Below are 23,925 nucleotides of genomic sequence, written 5' to 3'. Positions count from 1 at the left end.
TCCTCCTTTGCTCTCTTGCACACACACACACTCTCTCTCCTGCCACTATGTGAAGAAGGTGCTTGCTTCCCTTTCACCCTTCCGCCATGATTGTAAGTTTCCTGAGGCCTCCCAGCCATACTTTCTGTAGAGCCTGTGGAACTGTGAGTCAATTAAACCTCATTTCTTTATAAATTACCCAGTCTCCAGTAGTTTTTATAGCAGTGTGAGAATGATTTATACAGTCATCTAGTGGTCTACAGATCACAGGAGCAATCTTACAATGAAGATCAATAAATTCTAAACTAAAAAAAAAAAGTTCTGAATGCTGTTCTTCAGGCTAGGGAAAAAAAAAGGTAAGGTAAGGAGGTTATATCCACCTATACCATTAAGTAAGAAAAGGGAAATATCTCAAGTGATAGAGGACTTGGAGGATGGAAGAGTGGAGTATTCAGGCCGAATTTCAGTAACAGAGAACTCAGGGAAATGTCTTAGCCGAAACACTTTGCAGTAGACATTTAAAAATCATTTCCTGAATGCAGTTGCACATGAGTTCCTAAAATAAAATAGCAATGCAAAAAATCACTTTAGGCATAGAGTGGATAATTGTTTATAAGACATGATCTGAGCAATAACAAAGCAACAATCAGTTGAAATATATGGCTTTAGAATTTGCATGAAACAACCACTTGGAGGAAATCTATATCATTAATTCCAGCATGGATACTGCACCTTCCAGCTCACAATCCTTATCCAGGATTTGCATTCCGGCCAAACTGGTTTACCTTAGATTCCTTGAACAGCCTTCGAATCCGTATGCCAGTTAACACTATTAACTCAATCTGGCTCTTCTAACCTTGTAACTAAAGATTACCCTTTCCTCAAGATCTAAATTAGATCTCAACAATATCCATGAAATATTGCATTACAATCATATTTGAAAATTCACTATTATTTCTGCAGAAATTTGGACCATATCATGTTCATTTTTGTATCTCTGGTTTCTTGAAAAGCGATTGGAATATTTCAGGAATTCATTATACATTTGGTCGACTGAAATAAATGATAATTCAAATTCATTGTAATCAGGAGCCATACTATATACTTCTCTGAACTTTCCTTTTGACATGCAGATAATATGCCCTAAAAGGTACATCATAGATGAATGGGTTTATTGGTTTTAATAATTGGGGTAAGTGGGCTGCATCCCCTTCTTCCCATGGCTTATTGTTACACCTATACTGAATTTATTGTGTAAATATATTTTACATAACTCATCTGAATTAGTTTTACCTCCTGGACAACAATAAAAGATGTACTAATGTGGAGATTGCTGTTTATGAAATGTGAAATAAAACACAAGAGATCAGAAACATTAAGTATTATTCCTCAGAACTTTCCAAAGTATATATAGACTTTTTCAGTCTTTTTGTTTAAACCAACATGTTCATTTCAAAGTTGTTTTAATTGTAATAAATAAAAAATATTGGTCTTTGAAAGTATTGGCTTACATAGTTAAAATGTGTTTTTCAAATATAAAGGTTAAAACACGAGCACAGAGAAAACACAAGATGACCCCGTGAAAAGAATCAATAACATATTGATCAAAAATAACAATTAATTTGTAGCTAAAATGTTAAATTGGATTTTTAATTATGATTCTGTTTATATTTACATCTTGTCTGATTTTCTTGTACTTTTATTAATTAGTAAAACAAATTATAGGAGCAATGCTTCAATGCTTTGGTTCATTGAGTTCTGCTTTTTCCAAAGATTTTTGCTTTTATTTACAAATTCTTGAATATGAAGAAAATACTAGAAAAAAATTAACATCTCTAAAGGGTATTGTGCCAGAAGAAAATCACCCATACTATGTATAAACTTTCATTCTCTGCTCTGTCCATAAAAGTAGCTTATCCTTATAGAGAATAAGAAGCCAGTAAATTAGTAGGGTATGAACACAGGCAGAAGAAAGACTCTACATCTTTATATGTTTGTTTTTTGTGGTTGTTCTTGCTGTTATTTTGATACTATATAATTTAAACCTTGTACTTCTTTATTCCATACTTGATCTCTTGCTCCTCCTCAAAGTCATCCCAAACCGCTATACAAATACAGTTGTCTGATCCTGCAAGCAGCTTAGGGTCTCTCTCAGATCACTAGCCTTGAGGAAAATGAATACATCTGCCAGAACCTAAAGAGAGTTTTGAACCATAAGTATAAATCACTCTACAGTAAGATCATCGGTTTCTTTTTAATATGCAAAGTATTTTATATGTTTCTGCAAATCACATATTGTCAAATTAAAGCAAAGAGACAATTATTTGTAAAAAGGATTTTGTGCCACTTGTCGATTAATTGTCCTGCTTCATTTACCCTTCCTTTCCTCTTCTGTTAAAAAAATAAAAATAAAAATAAAAAAAAGGAGCTGTGAACATTAAATGTTCTTCCTCTGCCAGCTAGCATGATGTTAAGCTTTGCTAGTAAAGGGTTAGAGCCATTGCCAGAGATGGAGGTCTTCTTTCCTAGTTCTGATGTGTTCTCTAAACAGTCTCCTGCAATGTGAGCAGCTTCTCCAGCACTAAGCACTCAAGAGTGTGAGCAGCTTCTGCAGTATCTGGCTTTTGCAGCACCATGGCTTGCAGTGCATGAACGCCTGCAGCACTCAGTTGCCAGAAGCTTCCCCTAGGAATCTGCTTTAGTAGTCTTGTAGAAGAGTGCCCCCTCCAAGATATATTGACATAAACACCATTCCCCAACACTGTACAGTGTAGATTTCCTGAAAGTACCAGAGGAGAGAATTCCAGTAAATTCTGACAAGGTATTACCACAGTGACTTATTTGCCATTCAATGAGCCATAATTGTACTCTCTTTAGCAAGATCTACATCTCAGCTTTAGAGTGAGTGGGCTTTTCTGTAGCTGTTTTATCTCAGTCCTATGAGTCGTTTGTTCCTTATATCTGCTTTTCCTATGTTTTTTGAGTTCTCTTTATTATGTACTTGCTAATCCTGCATTATCTAAAACTACTGTTATAGTTAATATTTTTTATATTAAACTTTTGCTGTTCAAATTAAGGTGTAATTTCTGTTTTGATAGGACCGTGACTGCTAGTCTTCCACGAAGGGTTGGAAGAACTTTACATATATGTTAAAGGTCAAAATTAAGACTTGAATATTTTGAAGAAAGAAAGTAGTGGCTAGGCAAATTAAAAAAAAATGAGGAGTAATATTAATGCACAGATAACATGCCACATAGTTATGCACAATTACTAAATGGCTGTACATTTAAGCTAGTGGTCAAAATTTAAAAAGAAAGATTTTCAACTTTACAGTATCCAAAGTTTAAGATCAATCCAGCTATCTAGAAACATGCTGTTTAATTTCAGAACAACCTTGCGAACATTGTTAAAACAAGCCAAATAGCACAATCTGTACACCTCTTCTTGAGAAAACTTGTTTGAGTGGGTAAAACACATGATGGTAAAGGTCGAATCAGAAAAAAAGCTCTATAAGTAGCCAATAAAATGTGGTTCAAGTGCATAGGCTCCAAGGGCTGCATTAGATCAAGGGTAAAATCTCAACCATTTAAAGACTGGATAGCACCCCCACACCCAATCCTCCCCATGTACTTCAGGCAGCCTCTATGGTAGAATCAATACAATAATTGGCAAAGTGTAGGAAAGGTTATCATCCCTAGTTAGAACCTTGAATTTTGATTCTGTGTTCACAATTAAGGCAGATTTTCAAGGGTTAAAATATGTGCCTGTAGAGTTCTTTTATGTTTTTGCTTTGTACTTATTTTGGTTGGCTCCTCTGAAATGTTTTCTGAAATTATTCATCAGATTGGAGTGTATTAATCTGTTCTCATGATGTTATGAAGAAATACATGAGACTGGGTAATTTATAAAGAAAAAAGATTTAATTTACTCACAGTTTCACATGTCTAGGGAGGCCTCAGAAAACTTACAATCATGGCGGAAAGCACCTCTTCACAGGGCAGTAGGAGAAAGAATGAATGTGGAAAGAAGGAGGAAGCCCCTTATAAAACCATCACATCTCGTGAGAACTCACTTACTCACTCGAGAAGAGCATGGGGGAAACTGCCCCCATGATTCAGTTATCTCCACCTGGTCCCACTCTTGAAATGTGCAGAATATGATAATTCAAGGTGAGATTTGGGTGGAGATACAAAGCCAAACCATATCATTCTGCCCCTGGCCCCTACCAAATATCATATCCTCACATTTAAAAACACAATCGTGCCCTTCTGACAGTCCCCCAAAATCTTAACTCATTCCAGCATTAACGCAAAAGTTCAAGTCCAAAGTCTCATTTGAGACAAGGCAAGTCCCTTCCACCTATAAGCCTGTAAAATCAAAGGCACATTAGTTACTTTCAAGATACAGTGGGGGTACAGAATTGGGTAACTGCATCCATTTCAAATGCGAGAAATTGGCCAAAACAAAGGGACTACAGGCCCCATATAAGTCCAAAATCTAATAGGGCAGTCATTAAACCTTAAAGTTCCAAAATGATCTCTTCTGAATCCATGTCTCACATTCAGGGCATGCTGGTGCATGACGTGGGCTCCGATGACCTTGGGCAGCTCCCCCCCTGTAGATTTGAAGGCTAAAGGCCCGCTCACAGCTGGTTTCACAGCTGGGGTTGAGAAACTGCAGTTTTTCCAGGCACAAAGTGCAAGTTGTTGGCGCATCTATGATTCTGGGGTCCAGAATATGGTGGTCGTCTTCTCACAGCTCCACCAGGCAATGGCCCAGTGGTGACTCTATATGGGGCTTCAACCCCACATTTCCCTTCCACACTGTCCTAGCAGAGGTTCTCCATGAGGGCTCCAGCCCTGAAGCCGACTCTGCCTAGACATCCAGGTGTTTCCATACATCCTCTGAAATCTAGGCAGAGGTTCCCAAACCTCAAATCTTGACTCCTGTACACGCGCAGGACCAACACCATGTGAAGGCCACTAAGGTTTGGGGCTTGAACTCTCTGAAGCAATGGTCTGAAGAGTACCTTGGCTCCTTTTATCCATGGCCAGAGCTGAGGCAGCTGGGATGCAGGGCACTATGTCCCAAGGCTGCACAGAGCAGGGAGTCCCTGGGCCCAGCCCATGAAACCGTTTTTCCTTCCTAGGCCTCCAGGCCTTGGATGGGAGGGGCTATTGTGAAGATCTCTGACATTCCCTGGAGACATTTTGCCCACTGTCTTGATGATTAACATTCACCTTCTTATTACATATGCAAATTTCTGCATAGGGCTTGAATTTCTCCTCAGAACATGGGTTTTTATTTTATTTTATTTTATTTTAATTTTCATATTTCTTTTTTTTTTTTTTTTTATGAGATGAAGTCTCGCACTGTCGCCCAGGCTGGAGTTCAGGGCACAATCTCGGCTCACAGCAAGCTCCGCCTCCTGGGTTCACACCATTCTCCAGCCTCAGCCTCCCAAGTAGCTGGGACTACAGGCGCCCGCCAGCACGTCCAGCTAATTTTTTGTATTTTTAGTACAGACGAGGTTTCACCGTGTTAGCCAGGATGGTCTCAATCTCCTGATATCGTGATCCACTCACCTTGGCCTCCCAAAGTGCTGGGATTGCAGGCTTGAGCCACCGCGCCTAGCCGTTTTTCTTTTCTATTGCAACCTCAGCCTGCAAATTTTCCCAACATTTATGTTCTCTCGAAAGCTTTACTGCTTAGAAATTTCTTCCACCAGATACTGTAAGTTATCTCTCTCAAGTTCAAAGTTCCACAGATCTCTAGGGCAGGGGCAAAATGCCACCAGTCCCTTTGCACAGCAAGAGTGACCTTTACTTCACTTCCCAACAAGTTCCTCATTTCCACCTGAGACCACCTCGGCCTTCGTTATCCATATCACTATCAGCATGTTGGTCATAGTCATTCAACAAGTATCTAGGAAGTTCCAAACTTTCCCACATTTCCTTGTCTTCTTCTGAGTCCTCCAAATGGTTCCTACCTCTGTGTGTTATCCAGTTCCAAAGTTACTTCCACATTTTCAGGTATCTTTATAGCAGCGCCCCACTTTCTGCAGTACCAATTTACTGTATTAGTCTGTTCTCACATTGCTATAAAAAAAATACCTGAGACTGGGTAATTTATAAAGAAATGAGATTTAATTGACTCACAGTTCTGCATGGGAGGGGAAGCCCCAGAAAACTTACAAACATGGCAGAAGGCACCTCTCCACAGTGTGGCAGGAGAGAAAATGAGTGTTGAGCAAAGGTGATAAATGATATACGTAAGGAGATATACATATATCATATATCATATATATCTTATATATATGATATATATATATCATATATATCTTATATATATGATATATATATCATATATAAAACCATCAGATCTCATGAGAACTCACTAATAAGAGAATAGCATGGGGGAAACCACCTCCATTATTCAATTATCTCCACCTGGTCCTGTCGTTGCTATGTGGGGATTATTACACTTCAAAGTGAGTTTGGGTGTGGATACAGAGCCAAATCATATCATGGGGAAAGGTAATGCACATGACCATAAAACTGATTGTTATTAGGTCTTCTGCAGCGAGTTAATTCTGAATGAGTAAAATGAGTTATCAGTAAATGAAAATCATTTCAAATAAACTCACACTTAAGTGATGACTAATAGGGGAGGAAAGATTATTTTAGAATGTTTAAGACATTGTCAGACTTGGAGAAAAAAAAAGATTTCATTCACTATGTCCTTTTCCTAGGGAAAGAGAGAAATTTACTTGTTAGATATTTATACTACCCTTTTTTATCTTTTAAATATTATATTTCTGCTATTGCCACTTATATCTTAGAGCCATAGCTTCCAGCTATAATTTCTATAAATATCACTTAACATTTGGGTACCAATTTTACATGGAATTGATGTTTTTTTCCACTGTCTCATAGTTGTGACCCACAAAACTGGGGTATAAATCAAATATGATATATGTGTTTCATTGCTACTATGCACTCATCTTCTGAACAATAAATTCCTACCACCTAACATAGTGTTTACAGTTAGCAAATATACAACTATGCATTGTTAATTAAAAGTGATTGTGGAAGAAGTACAAATGCAGCAAACATAAAAACATCCACAATAATTTGCTTTAAACAAAACTTCCTGATAATCAAAATGAGAAACATCAGCCTTATCTAATTATGATGACTACCACATGCTAAGTTTGGAAAACAAATGTATATGTTAGGATATGTATACTTACATATATCATTTATCACTGGAGGTCTTTGAGTAAAAAGAACAAGAGAAAAAGAAAAACATTATCAAAATAAAAACTGCGTAACTATAGCAAAAAAGCAATAAAATCAAAAAGTCTGAAAGCAACAACAAAAAAAATTAGAAGCTCCATGAAAACACTGAATGCTCACAGTGCATATTTGAGTTGAATTACAACATTATTTTTATATTGTTTTCTGGATTATTTGCTACTTTTCCCTTTTTTCCCTTGTTTTTTAAAGTATACCTAAGTCGACAGTTAAAATATGACAACCTAAGAAAGTTAAAGGAAATATTGATAACAAAGATGAGTTTGGTGAAGTATCTGTTATTAGATAGCTGATGAACTAAATACACATTTTAATGTAAAAGATGGACAGAATTCAATAAAAAAATTGATATGAGAGAAATGGAAATAAAATCATAAAAGTTCTGGACTTCATAAACGAAATCTTCAGAAAGAACATGTAGTAAGACACAAGGTCAAGATCCTGAGGGAGACTTCTGAGATGTTAAGTAGTGAATCTCAAGGTCTCCTGATCAGAACCAAGGGGATGCTACTGCAGGCCAGATGGGGTGCTGCATTGACAGCATGCACATGCAGCCCGTGCATACATCTGTCCCAGTGTTCTTTAAATGGAATGGAAAGTTTTTTTGTTTTTTTTTTTTTACGAATATATATGTCCCACAAAACTATAATGTTTTAAGCAAGAATTCTCCTTTGATTACCAAGTTGTGACATAAGGTAAACATTCAGTAAGTGTTGGTTAATACATGAATAATTAAACAAATGCATGAACAAAATCTTTGTAATATCAGCTAAGAACATATGGGTAAATAACTTACTTGAATATAAAAGTATGTTACAAATGTGGGAAAACTTTCAAAGGGAATAAAGACATCCCATTGTAAAGAATTAAATCAAATTAAGACTAACACATAATAATCATAATATTTCACAAAATAGGCTGGGTGCAGTGGCTCACGCCTGTAATCCCAGCACTTTGGGAGGCCGAGGTGGGTGTATCACAAGGTCAAGAGATTGAGACCATCCCTGCCAACAGGGTGAAACCCCATCTCTAGTAAAAATACAAAAATTAGCTGGGTGTGCTGGCGTGCCTGTAATCCCAGCTACTTGGGAGGCTGAGGCAGGAGAATCACTTGAACCAGGGAGTAAGAGGTTGCAGTGAGCCAAGATCATGCCACTTCACTCCAGCCTGGCGACAGAGCAAGACACCATCTCAAATAAATAAATAAATAAATACATATATATCCAAATTAGTTTCTCTGAAGTAGAACTCTCATATACTGTTCGTGAAAATGTAAATCAGTACAGTCATTATAGAAAAGAGTATGGACGTTCCTCAGAAAAACTAAAAACTAAACTACCATATGATCTAGCGATCCCATATATCCACAAAAAAAGAAAATCTATATCAAAGAGATTATTTGCACTTCCACGTTTATCACAGCACTATTCACAGTAGCCAAGATATGGTAGCAACCTAAGCATCCATCAACAGATGAATGGATTAAAAAAAGGTGTTATGAGCCTGGAAAACACCATGTTAAGTAAAATAAGCCAGGCACAGAAAGGCAAATATCACATGTTCTCATTCAGATGTGGGAGCTAAAAACATTGATCTCATGGAGGTAGCTAATGGAATGATGATTATCAGAGGGTAGGGAGAGTGGCAGGAGAGATGAAGACAGGTTGGTTAATGGGTATAAAAATATAGTTAGAACGAATAAATCCTGGTGTTCAATAACACAGAAGAGTGACTACAGTTACCAGTAATTTATTGTATATTTCAAAATAAGTAGAAGAAAAGATTTAGAATATTCTCAACACAAAGTAATAATAAATGTTTGAAGCAATGAATATCCAAAATGCCTTGATTTGATCGTTAAATATGCATGTATTGAAATACCACATGCATGTATTGAAATACCACATGTACCCTATACATATTTATAATTGTTATTGATCAATAAAAGTTTAATTATTATGATGGGCAAGTGTCTATAACAATATTAAATAGATCTCTATAAACAAAATAATTTTATTACAATAACTGCAAACAGATTCTGTGAGGATGGATGATATACCTAAAATTTTCACACCTTCCATGGTTGTATATTAATGCATTTCTTTCTTTAAGATGGACTAAATTTAACTCTCACTCTGAAGGATTTCTATACACAAACACACATATCTCTATTTATAGTGAACAAACAATCACCTTAAAGTTACTGGGCAATGGAGAAAGCTGTGACTTATCTGAAACATAAGAATGCAATGAATTTCAATTTATATATGAGATGAAGAACAAATTTTAATTTGGGGGATTAAGTCATCCTTCAGTTTGTTATAGAATAAATTCACAGTGTTCTACTATGATTAGACAAAGCTACTTTCCATAATTTTTTCATATTGAGCATTTATGACTAATAACACTCATAAATAATATCTATACATAGACACAGCACTATGACACTAATGACTCAGTATTTGTGGAGTGGCTGGGAAATTTACTGCAGAGTGAGAAAATAAGTTACAAGTCCTTTGCTATCACTTCAAGTTTATAATTAACTCAAGAAATAAGAAAATCTGGTTTTTTTTTTCACAGTTGAAATAAGAAAAACATTATACGCTGTAGAAATCATGATACGTTCAAATACTGAAAATATACTTTTGTTGTTCAGGAATTAAATGTAAAAATAAGCACTAACAAACAAATATATTTAATATGAATCCTAAATTCAAGGTTTTGTTGCCCTCTGGCCTAGGACAGCCTTTCACTCCTAGTTCTGATTCTGATAACTACTCTACCATCATTACCCTGTCATATACAAGCAGGCACTGTACTTTTAACAGGATAGGGAACTCTTTTGATTATGATGAGCAGGAAGGCCAGTGTCAATATTTTAACTGAAAAGAAATGATTGTCAATTTTGGAGTGGGAGAAGGGGCAAATTTGTTAAGTAATTTATGCTCACATCCTAAATATGTCAGGTTTCAATAAATCTATTTCATTCACTCAACAAATATTTTTTTTTAATTTTTAATTTTTTTTTTTTATTTTGAGATGGGATCTCACTCTGTCACCAGGCTGGAGTGCAGTGGCGCCATCTAGGCTCACTGCAACCTCAGCCTCCTGAGTTCTAGTGATTCTCCTGCCTCAGCCTCCAGAGTAGCTGGGATTACAGGTGCACGCCACCACGCCTGGCTAATTTTTTGTATTTTTAGTAGAGACGGGATCTCACCATGTTGGCCAAAATGGTCTCAATCTCCTGACCTTGTGATCTGTCTGCCTTGGCTTCCCAAAGTGCTGGGATTACAGGTGTGAGCCACCACGCCCAGCCTAACAAATATACTTTAAGAGCTTCTATGTGCCAGATATTGTCTCAAAAGTCCACAAGACAAATCCAGCCTATAGTTAGTTTTCATAAATAATGTTTTATTGAAATACCTCCACACCAATTCATTTACATATTGTCTACAGCAGCTTTCAGGCCACAATGCGAAAGTTTAATTGAGACAGAGGCTATACGGCTTATAAATCCTAAAATACTTACTATCTGGCTCTTTGCTAACCACTTGTCTAGCAACTACAAATACGCTGCTGAGCAAAGCAAACCTCTGTCTCCTGTCACTTACATATTGCCTGGGGTGGACAGATATTAACCATAGGCATATAAACAATTAAATGATATCATGTATTAGAAGGTATAAAAATGTTATGCAGAGGAAAAAAAAAAACAGGATAATAGGAATGGAACAAGTGGTGTGGGGAGCAGGTTGCAACTTTAAATAGTGTAGAGTAGTGAAATTGAGGTATATAACTGTAAGAAATCAAACATATATCTCAGTCCTGGGCCCAGTACAAACACATTCCTCCATATATCTCAGTCCTGGGCCCAGTGCAAACATTCCTCCATTTGTCTCAACTTCCTGGGCCCAGTGCAAATATTCCTCCATTTGTCTCAACTTTAGAAAAACACCACCTGGAGAGTCCCCGATAAGGTCACAACCGTTTGTGGAGTGGTTTTACTGAAAGCGCGGGAACCAATAAAAAACCTGCTAAATGTATAACTTAAAATGTTAACCAAGTGTAATGCTGTAACCCAAAGAATTCCCTTGTTTCTCTGTAACCTGACATATCCTGTTTACATCGGACTATAAAAAGCGAGCACATGCATCGTTCGGGGCCCTCTTGTACGCTGTGGAGCAGAGGGACCAAGTTCGAACTTGCAGTAAAGATCCTTGCCGCTTGGCTTTGACTCTGGACTCTGGTGGACTTCTTTGGGGAATAAATGGTCTGGGCATAACAATAACATTTGAGCAAATTTTTGAAGGAAGGGGGTTAGTAACCATATGAAAAATTAATTGGGGTAACAATGTTATAGTCTAAAAAGTGAACTAAGGCAAAATACCCTAAGGAAGAAGTATGCTCCGTGTGTTCAAGGAACAATGAGAAGGCCAATGTGGCTGGAGTGGAATGAGTGAGGGAAAAGTAGTCCTTATGAGGAATATCTTCATTCTTTAGTGGTACCAGTATTTGCTATAGCCAATAATTGCTGTAAAAATGTGAATCAATGCCTTAGGCTTATATATTATCTTTTAACATGCACAGTAAAGCAGGTATAATTTAAGAACTCTGAAGTTTAGCAACAGCCAGTTGCTACATAACTGTCTCTCTTTCTTTCTCTATGTATGTGTGTATATATATATAATACATATATTCTATATATATATTCTCTCTCTCTATATATATATACACACACTGGAAGATATATATACACACACACACTGGAAGGAGATTTGAATGGTGATATAATTTATAATAATATATTGGAGAATGTATAGTGTGTAATAATATATGAGGTCAGAGTGTTTGACAAATTCACAAAATCTTGAATGATTTGTCTGAACCTCAAGAGTACTGAAAATATATATATATATATATAAATTATATTGTTACCTTAAATTTCTAGAGACTAAGTAATGTTATTAGATTCATCAGGTATTTAAATGTTCTTAAAGGATTGCAGTAATAATCACAGAACAAAGAAATTGATGACACATAGATTTTATACCTAAGGGGGGAATATAACTGGCACTCTCTTGCAATAGATTCACATGATCAAGAAATATAAAATATTATATTTTATATTTTAAAAAAATGTTTTGTACCAAGCGGCTTGACCAGATATACAATAATGGGCATATGGAAAATCCAGCAAAAGCTGAAGGAAAGGACAAATAGGTATGAAAGAATGATTCTGTTTGTGTGTCGTAAAATCAGAAAAATTCCACGATGAACCAAAAATATAATCCTCTAGAAAATACTTTGATGTTGAGACAGGAAAAAAATTAATCTTAAGAATGACTCAAATCTTAAAAATTTAAAATCATTTTCTAAAGCATTAAGGGCAAAATGATACCAAAAACTAATACATTAATGCAAGTTAATAACATTTTGCATTTGAAAAGTGCTTTAAACTATTTGAGGCCTAACTCTGAGTTTATTACAAGTTTCTCCTGTAACCACACTTTAATCCAGCAGATCAAAGAGCCACCTGAAAATCCGTAGGAATTAGATTTACTGGATGCAGAAAGTGACCGCTTTAGCAGCAAATAGCCGCAATGTTACGTGCACTTTTTTTTTTCACTGACTCATTTAAGCTTTACCACATTACATGAAGTAGATACTATTATTACCTTTGCACTGCAGATGAGAAAACTGAAGAAATGAGAAGTTATGTAACTTTTAACTTACCCAAGGTCATGCAAATAATCCGTGATGAAAAGTTGGGCTTTAAACCATCCAGTGCAGCTCTTAAGGGCCTGCACTTAATTATTAACCTGTGCTGACTCTTTTCAAGAGATGTCATCCCCTTCAAACTAAGTCTAGAAATGGTCTTCATATGATCTGCCAACCTAAAAGCAATTTCATAGTTCTAATAAGCAAAAGCCTCCTCACACATGTTTTTTGAGTATTGACTACAAACATGATAAAAACTATAAATTTTGGGGAGAAAGGGAACCATTAATAATGATGCAAGAATGACTTTGTGAACAGGAATTGTCTTGGACAAACCAGAATACAGTTACTCTAATCATGGGAGTTCTTTGAATGACCCACTCCCTTTGCATTAGTTCCCTGAGAATCCCTGCCTGTACCCTACCAGTGAACTGCATCCTTCTTATCCATCTCTTTCCTGAGGGAGCTATTTTTCCTGACATTTGTTGTGGGAAATCAGGGACCTCAAACAGAGGGACCGGCTGAAGCCACGGCAGAAGAACATAAATTGTGAAGATTTCATGGACATTTATTAGTTCCCCAAATTAATACTTTTATAATTTCTTATGCCTGTCTTTACTGTAATCTCTGAACATAAATTGTGAGGATTTCATGGACACTTATCACTTCCCCAATCAATACCCTTGTGTTTTCCTATGCCTGTCTTTACTTTAATCTCTTAATCCCGTCATCTTCTTCGTAAACTGAGGAGGATGAATGTTGCCGCAGGACCCTGTGATGGTATCAGCTACACAAATTGTTTGTAGAGCATGTGTGTTTGAACAATACGAAATCTGGGCATCTTAAAAAAAGAACAGGATAACAGCGATGTTCAGAGAACAAGAGAGGTAACTTTGAACTGTCCACTGGTGAGCCGGATACAACAGAGCTGTATTTCTCCTCTTTCATAAGCAAATAGGATAAATATCACTGAATTATTTTTCTCAGCAAGGGACATCCCTGCGAAAGAGAATGCACCCTGAAGGTAGGCCTATAAACGGCCCCTTTGGAAGTGTGTGCTGCCTTTTGTGGTCGACGCCGAAGGGATGAAATAAGCCCCGTCTCCTGTAGCGCTCCCAGGCTTATTAGGACAAGGAAAATTCCCACCTAATAAATTTTGGTCAGACAGGTTGTCTGCTCTCAAATCCTGTTTCCTGGGTTTCCTCAAACCCTGTTTCCTGTCAAGATGTTATCAATGATAATGTATGCCGGAAACTTCATTAGCAATTTTAATTTCGCCTCATCGGGTGGTCCTGTGATCTCGCCCTGCCTCCATTTGCTTTGCTATATTTTACTACCTTGTGAAGTATGTGATCTTTGTGACCCATACCCTATTCATGCACTCCCTCCCCTTTTGAAAATTGCTAACAAAAACTTGCTGGTTTTACGGCTCAGGGAACATCATGGATCCTGCCGACATATGATGTCTCCCCCAGACACCCAGCTTTAAATTTCTCTCTCTTGTGCTCTTTCCCTTTACTTCTCAATCCAGCCAAGACACTTAGGAAATAGAAAAGAACCCACGTAAACATCGGGAGTGGGTTCTCCGGATAGACATTGAGCCCATTTCTTACTATTTCCTACTTCGTTTTCTGATGGTTCTCTGTGGTGATCGGACACATCAGGTCAATTACTACAGTCTCTTTTCAGTACATCCAAACCCATGCCCTATTAAGCATTCCCCAATTTCCTCCTCCTTCCCTTTCTGACTCCAATGCTGACTACATTAGACTGGTTTCCTGTATAATCCAGATGTTGCTTCATCCCTAAACTAATCATTTCTGTACCCATTTTTGCATCTACATTCCCATTAGTTTCCTATTTATTCTGTCCCTGAGAAGTTATATCAAATTTCAACAGCAAGAAATAGCCATAGAACCCACCCAATCCAGAAGTTAAAATATGAGCATACAAAAACCACTTTCTGTCTAACTTGTTCTTGACAAAGAAAGAGTAACAATAATTTCAATGAGATTATTAATGTAATAAACAATTGTCATTTTAAAAGACAGAAGAAAATATATGTTTTTGCTTTCAAAATAATTTTGCTTGTTTAAAGATGTTTTGAATAAGAAACCGGTGAGAATAAGCTGTGTTGACTAACAAATTAGTACAGTCAAGGCTAATGAGGTGGAGTAATTAACATTTACTGAGCATAAACTAACGCCAAGCTTTGTTTTTTAATGGGAAAAAGAAACAGAGAAATCACTAAATAGGTCAATATGCAGGAAACGGAAAATATGAAAGAGACAGCAGAATGTAGATTAAACATAAGAAGTTCCCATTTGTGACTCATGCCCAAATTCTCATTCATTAGGCAACTTATAAGAATTAACTGAGAAGAGAAACCACATTTTCTCTACTTTGGAGTTTGGCTTATTGTTACAAATAATGAGTAAGAGTCAGAAACACTTCAAGAGTACCAGGATAACACTCAGAAGAGGAATAATACAGCTTCACCTTAATCTGTAATGTGAAAAAATTCAACCTAGCTTTTGAAAGTCTATAGAATGGAGAGAAGCATAGGCAAAGAAGAAAACTGCCATAATAACAGTTCTAATATAAAATGTTTCCTGACTCAGACTATGTCAGGGAAAACATGCAAAAAGCATTGGCTTCTATGTTTGTTTCTACCCTTGCTCCCACATTCCTGCTTTCTTAGGAATGAGTTATCTAAGTCATAAACTAATATTTTAATAAACTTTATTTTTGAGAAGCCATGCCATTCTCAAGTTTCTACCTTGGCTGTTGAGGTTTTCAGATACTCAGCTTATCTGTCAAAGTGCAGGAAAAGCATCATTTATGACAACTTACTCTAGCTGCTGACTCAGTATCTCTAGGATACAGGTAAAAATCTCAATCAGGACATGTCAGGGCATGGTGTTTTAGAGCTGTAGGGAATCTTAGGTAATCTGCTTTATGTAACTATTATGCAATACATGATACTGTCTACTTGCAATTTTTAGAAGTTTTTTAAGAGATTGAAAATTTTTTTCTGCCTTCTTATTCAGATGCCATTTTACCAGCCTGAAAAAGAATTTACTCTCTGATGAGAAATGCCACAACTGTCAGGAAAATTCACAGTGACTTGCATACAGGGTTATAACTATTTAAAAAAAAAAAAAAAAGTAAGAAGCTTTACAGCTTTCATGGATGATGGTGCTTCTTTTTGCAATATAGTATTTTCCCTCTGTTGATATGCTTTAAGCTATATGCATAGGCACTGTAGTGAGGACATAAAATATATGAACTATGAAACATTTTGAATATTGACATTTTAAATTATTTTTTAATACTCATAAAACCTTACTCCAGAATTTGCTGAAATTCAGGCCAGTCTACTTCAGTTCATTAGATACCTAGTGGGAGGATGTAATCACAAAACTAGAAAAATGTGAAACACTCCAGGCTAGACATCTTAGGCTAATCATAATGTAGGAAAGTTCTTCAAGGATTTGAGCACACAGCACTTCATAAATAGTACTGCTACCAATTAATTTCTCTAAAATGAAGATTACAGATTTCCCACCGTGAAATTAATGTCATAGAGGTAACGTCTTTTGTATCAGGAAATGGTTATTTTGTCGCCTTTCTAATTCTGAATTAAGATACAACCTTTCTCCTCGTTCTTCTCTACCCACATACATTTAATATTAGATATTGGTAGAACTATTTAAAATTTTTCTCTCTACTAAAAAAAGGATTCTCTTATTTACTAAAATGAATAATCGATGTTCATTTTAACAGCAGATTTAATAAAACAATAAATTGCAAGTTACTAAAGTAGCAGATATCAAAAGAATACTATGAAGTAAATGCTACATTATATGGATTATATAATGTATATTGTATTATATTTACTTGATTATATTTTTATAATTATACAATGTTACATTAATATATTAATTTATTACAATTAATGTCAATCCCATCTACTTAGAGACCAGAATATTGGCTAATGACTAAAAGATGAGAGAATAAAGATACAATTCATGTATCAATTCTTCATACTTCCCATACTTCCCTTTGGGGGAATCATTTTCTTTCTCTTCTAATGTCTCCATCTTATATTTTAAAGTATAAACTTCTACCCTTTTAGAAGAATGGGAGAAGAGTTTTAGACGTTGTTCTATCTTCTGCACCTTTACTTCAACAGAAGAGTCTTATCTACTTCGTGAGATTAGGCAAAAGGATGAGATATGAAAGCTCCACCTTTCCAATAGTCTCTCTTTTAGGGTAAGTTGATCTGCAGATGTGGGCTTCCTCTTCTTGCTCCTCCTTCCATATAAACACACTTAAAACAGGGCTTAGGACCTGCTTTCTAGAAACAGTTCACCTGTCTGTGTAGTCTCACCGTTGGATCTTGATGGGTATGATGCAGCAATGAAGCTGTAGCAAGTTCAGTTGGCATATGCTCTATAGATGTAAGACATATGGCGGGCACAGTGCCACGCCCTATCCCAAGTTTAATTTTCACTTGTTTCACAACCTGTAGTTGAATCTGAAACTTTATAAAAAGCTCGCTCACATTTGTATACTTAAACATGCTCTGCTTAAATAATGTTCTTACACATGTTTGATAAACTGATCTAAGTGTGTGATAGAATTAACTGACAAATTTATTAGATGATATTAATTGCTTACTTTTGTATTTGTTTACATTCTCAATCTAGATAATATGCTCCTTGGACAAAGATTGTAATAATATTTCTCAAAGAAGTTAGCAATATAGAAGAAATGCAAACATTATTTAAAATATTATGAAATATTTATATTTAAATAAATATTAATACATTATTAAAAATAATCGAGTAGATCATATAAATTGAATTCAATTATGTACTTAATAGTAGAAAACAGTGCATTCAATTTACTTATTTAAAAAATTTATTTTAATTATTAGACAACTGAATTAAATTGTACAACTGAAATATTTTAAAATAAATACAGTAAGAAAGCTTCCAGGGTAACTTCCATTCTAATAATAAAAGAATTCCATTAAGATCCCATTCACTAAAAAAAAGTACTCATATTCTTATATTTTAAAAACATCTTAGTTTATAGCATTAATTTTCTTATATAGGCTTATAAGGGATATATGACATTACTATGTTAATGTTTAGAAGTCTTCCTTTAAATTTTGATAGACTAAAAAGATCTTTTTTTATGTTAAATTGTTTAAATTAATAAGAATAAACAGGCCGGGCGCGGTGGCTCAAGCCTGTAATCCCAGCACTTTGGGAGGCCGAGACGGGCGGATCACGAGGTCAGGAGATCGAGACCATCCTGGCTAACACGGTGAAACCCCGTCTCTACTAAAAAATACAAAAAACTAGCCCGGCGAGGTGGCGGGCGCCTGTAGTCCCAGCTACTGGGGAGGCTGAGGCAGGAGAATGGCATAAACCCGGGAGGCGGAGCTTGCAATGAGCTTAGATCCGGCCACTGCACTCCAGCCTGGGCAACAGAGCGAGACTCCGTCTCAAAAAAAAAAAAAAAAAAGAATAAACAGTAAAGTATACTGGATAGCTACTAAGTGCTAAAAATTATGCAGGGCATTTTAGTATGCAATTTCTGTACTCCTTGATAATTCTAAAAAAACTAAGCACCAAATATCATTATCTGGGATTTATCCTCAAATCTATCCTCTCATTGCTTTAAACATTATCTCATATAATATCATCCTTTCTCATGGTTACAACTACTTCTGATACATTGATAACTAAAAATTTATGCCTCTGTAATTCTCTGCTGAGTTTCAGATCTGCAATCCAAATATCTAGCAGCTATCTCAACTAAGATGTCCCATGGGCATCTCAATTTTAGTACATACAAATATGAACTCAGTTTTCCAAAACTGTTCTTTTAAACTATTCCAGCGTCTCAGAATATTACACTGCTGTCTCATGACTTTTTACACTTATATTACATTGTATAATCAACGTAGACTTTCCTACTATTTAGTATTTGCTTATATTTAGTCATTGTACTAAATACTTCAAAACCATTTTGTTTAACACAGTAATATGATGAAGTAGATATTATAATCTCCATTTTACAGATTAAGAAAAAAGGTTAGGAAAGGAATTTGTAGAGGGATGCACAGCAAATGACAGAAAAGCCAAGATTTTGATCCTATCAAACCAAGAAAAACAAAGGGACATAAAATGTATTGAGAATAATAAGAAACTAATATATGTAATTATGGGTAATGGAAATATTCAAAAAACATTTTTAGTCTGCCTCTAGAGTGCCTCTTAGTGCCCATATATTTTGGTTTTTGTTAATTTTGATAGAAAGATAAATATATACTTAGAATAAAAATAATCACAAATTATTTAAAGCTGACAAATTCCAGAAATAAAAATTATAATTAGAAAAGCATATTATTCCATTTTTGTGGTTAACTGAATGTGAGTCATCTATAATACTGTTTTTCCTTTATTTTTGGCCTCATATGCTTTGATTGCTTCTTAATATGACAGCAATTTTTACAATTTTTTTATAAAGATCAGTGTGGCCTCCGATTTGGTTGATTAAATTTTGTTTTTATTATTAGTGGTAGAAAAAAGTATTTTTCAGCTTCAACTGATCACTGCAAATGCCACACTGGTACATTTTTCCTCAGTGAGGCTACTTGTTTCTTGAGAAAAACAGGGGCCAAGTGGCCAAACAGTTTTGTTGCGATGGTTTAGACCAGGGAACAGAACAACATCTGATTCAGATCCTTCTCCTTGAAGTCAAAGTTAGGGGATGAACACTTGATTAAGTCCACCAGAAGAATGTTCCCTCTGAGGGTTCTGAGGGACATGAAGGTAGTCGGGGCATCTAAGACTCCACCCAGTCCAGAGTTCAAATCAGGATTAATGTGAGCCATACTCTCTAGTGTGTGGCTGTGGTCGTTGCTTCATACCACAACTTCCTAGAAGAAAACCAAGTCTTGGAAGGGATAGGTATAGGTGAAGGTTCATGAACTTAAATTTCATTTATTTTCATGGTAAATTCACCTCTGCTGGTATTCTTAGCCCTAGAATTGGGGATTTGTCAATACGTCTTAATTATGTACCAGAAACTTCAGGAGTGAGTCAGAGAGGGCAGCAAGGGGAAAAGGTGACTCTTAAAGCAAAGCTTGTGAGTCAAGGAAGCTCAGCAGAGTATGCATCTGCTCATCCATTCTAAGTTGTTTTTCGTTTTTCTAATAAAAAAGTTTTTGCGCATTTTGTGACATTTGACTAACACATTCATTAGGACACCAGACCCAAAGGTTAGTTTGATCAAAATTTCTGTTCTGTGTGCACACTGATCAGGTTTTTTGTTGTTATTATTAAAAAGATCAGGGAATGTGGGGCATGGATGTGGATGGACAGAAGTCCTTGTCAACTTTATTTGTACCTAAGAATTTTTTACCCAACAGTATCATACAATTTGTACATATATCAGAAATCCCACGCCAGGTCTGAACAGAAGTCAAACTATCTCAAAATGTTGGAAATGCTACCAAAATGAGAATATTTTCCCCAAATCCTGATATAACCTTAAGTCGTATACAAGAGTATCAGTTTCACAAAGCAGAGTGTCTATCCTTGTGTTCTAGACTTAATTAAGTAGAGTCACTAGAAACGAGCAAACATGCACTAGTATGCCCCAGACCTTGTGCTGTCCACAATAAGGCAAACATTTCACAATGGCATGAGATTCTGTAGACTGCAGCAAAAGTCTCCCAGATGTTTTGCATAGAATAAAACAATCTGGTATAATTTATTTCAACTTGGCAAAATTAAAACTATATTCCAGTTGGATATACCTATCTGGGAAAATCCAGTTTCCCTAAGCTGTCATCTTGGATGAAAATTCCAGGTGCTATTGAACAAAACATTAGATATTATCAATGATGTATGAAGAAAGAAAAAAAAAATGTCTTGCAACCAGATTTAAATAAAATACGCTCACGGGGCAAATCCCATGTATGAACAACACACAGTGATTCTAAACATATAGCTGAACTGAGATGAGAGCCTTGCAGGTTGGTCTCATGGCTCCATGGTAATAAATACTGTACACAGTAAAAGAGGCCTTAAATATGAAGTGGCAAATACGTCTGATATCATTGCATTTAGAAGCTCAAATATGATGCTGTAAGCAATTGTATCAGTTTGGAAAAAGGTAAAACTATTTATTTATTTTATTTTATTTTATCTTGAGATAGAGTCTCACTCTGTCGCCCAGACTGGAGTGCAGTGGTGCGATCTCGGCTCACTGCAAGCTCTGCCTCCCGGGTTCACGCCATTCTCCTGCTTCAGCCTCCCGAGTAGCTGTGACTACAGGCGCCTGCCACCACGCCTGGCTAATTTTTTTGTACTTTTAGTAGACACAGGGTTTCACTGTGTTAACCAGGATGGTCTCGATATCCTGATCTCGTGATCTGCCCGCCTTGGCCTCCCAAAGTGCTGGGATTACAGGCATGAGTCACCGCGCCCAGCCAGAAAAAGGTAAAATTAAAAGCCCAAGAATAAATATTGGTAGATGCAAATGAAAAATATACTTTAAAATAAAATAAAATAAATATTAGAAACATTCAAAAAGTCAAGTTACAGACATCGTTTTGTTTTGTTTTTTAAGGAAATTTGAGTTGCTTTAAGTAACTTCCAATTTTTGGAAGGCTCAACAATTGTAAGAATTCTGTACAAGAAAAAGAAAATAAGATCGTGCTTATAGATCTTATTCTGCCATATTATTTCCTTTGAATCCCCATTTTATTGTTGCTCTTTCCATTACATGGGATGTACACATCAGGTGTTAAAAGGTACAATACAATCTGCAACTGAGAACCACTTTCTGTAACTGAACACTCAAAGAAATTACACTGAACACAGCATTGGCGGTATTTTTTTTGAAAATTGATTAAAATGGGTATAAATTTATTAATACTGTTAAATCATATCTAATATTTGATACTATAAGATTTAATACAGCTGTATGATACAATTATACAAAATACAGACACAGTTCTTAATTTGTATCAGTGATAAACACCTGAGAACTGTTCACTACTACTCTTAGAATAGAATTATTATTTTTTCTTTCTCTGCACCATAAATAGCTAAGGAATTTCAACAGGATGAGGCAGATTGTACTGAAACTATTAAATCAAGTAGCATCTAGCATCAATGTGGTGTTTATTATCAATTCTTTACTCAACTTACTGAGATGCTAATATTTGATTTACTCTTTGAGAATGAGGTGTGGAATCCTAGTAACTTTTAAAAAGTTTCTTTTAGCAAGAAATAAATTTTTCACTTTGGATTTTATCCTGGTTATTAAAAATCACCTTGTGAGTACTAGGAAGGAAAATAGGCTTGAGGCTTCCACTGAGGGCTGATTGCAGGACTCTTACAGAGGACTGACTTTAAACTGTAAAAATACACAAAAATTCATTTAAAGTTGCACACATCGAACTTCTCTTAGTCCATTTTCTGTTGCTATAACAGAATACTGAAGACTGGGTAATTCATAAGGAAGTTTATGTAGCTCATGGTTTTGGAGACTGAAAAGTCCCAGAGTATGGCACTGGCATCTGGTATGCATCACTCCATGGTGGAAGGCCAGAAAGCAGAAGCAAACAGAGTAGACAAAGAGAGGCACCAGGGGCTGGATTAACTTTATAATAACTCACTCTCCAATTGAATAACCCATTCCCAGTAGTGACATTAATCCATTCATGAGGGTGGAGACCAATTGTTGGGAGTAGGGTAGGCCTCAGCTCCCAAAAAAGTTGCACTGGGGATTAAGTTTTCAACACAACCAACTTCTGGGAACATATTCAAGCCACAGCAAAAGGGTCTGTTTGTTTAATTGAGAAATTACAAATGTATTTTGTCTACTAATAATAACAAATTCATTTATTCATTAAATATTTGAGTGCTAGTGGGTCATGAACCATTTTATACACTGGCTCTTAGGGGACTGGCTGGTAGTGAACAAATGAAATGTATTTATAGGTATGCACAAATACCTCATCATAAGTCTTTTATTATTGCTAAAACAAGAAAGACCCAAGGAACAGGCATAATAAGATGGTCATCTGTGGGCTCCATAACTTCAGAGGCTATTTGGCACTGTCTTTCTGTTAGAGAAATGGAAGTAGCCCTGCTATGGTTTGAATGCTTGTGTCTCCTCCAAAATTTATGTTGAAACTTATTCTTCAATGCAACTCTATTAAGAGGTGAGGCATTTAGGATGTGATCAGGCCATGAAGGATCTGCCATCATGGACAAGACTAATCCCTTATAAAAGGGCTGGAGAAAATGAGTTAGGCTCCTTTTCTTCATCCTTTCTTCCATTTGAGGACACAGCACAGCAACAAGGTGTCATCTTAGAAGCAGAGAAAAAGCCCTCACCAGACACGGAACCTGCCAGTTTCTTGATCTTGGACTTCCCAGCTTCCAAAACTGTGAGAATTAAGTTTCTATTATTTATAAATTACCCAGTCTCAAGTCTTTTGTTACAGCTGCAAAGAAAATTAAGATAAGCCCATTAGGTTATTTGAAAAGCCCTGAATAACAAAAGACCATTGTCTTTGAAGTAACACCAATTGCTTAATATCTTCCTGCTCTATCACAGATGACTATAAATAGGATAAAATATATTGATTATCAGTAGATTTGGTTCTTCCCATTTATGCATAGAAAACATATTCTTTACAAAAGTAAGTTTAGTAATTTTTCTATGGAAGAACACTATAAATAATGTTGCAATTTTATTGTTCCATAATATTCTTTTTAAGAAGTACATACCATTTAGTTCTAGAAGGACAAATCTATAAAGTGTTGACAAAGAACGGCCTTGGCAGCATCCTTTGGTGTGAATTTTTAATTGT

General features: G+C 35.9%; 1 protein-coding gene across 1 annotated transcript in view; it reads right to left on the bottom strand.

Moving 5' to 3' along the window:
* CCSER1 (coiled-coil serine rich protein 1) overlaps window positions 1–23,925 on the bottom strand; it is an 870,293-nt gene that overhangs the window by 161,645 nt on the left and 684,723 nt on the right. The window lies entirely within an intron of this gene.

The sequence above is a fragment of the Trachypithecus francoisi genome, unplaced genomic scaffold (assembly GCF_009764315.1).
Source record: "Trachypithecus francoisi isolate TF-2019V2 unplaced genomic scaffold, Tfra_2.0 Lachesis_group1, whole genome shotgun sequence".
NCBI classification, from domain to species: Eukaryota; Metazoa; Chordata; class Mammalia; order Primates; family Cercopithecidae; genus Trachypithecus; species Trachypithecus francoisi.
Note: the sequence above shows the minus strand (reverse complement) of the source record. Positions and strands in the feature narration are given on the sequence as shown.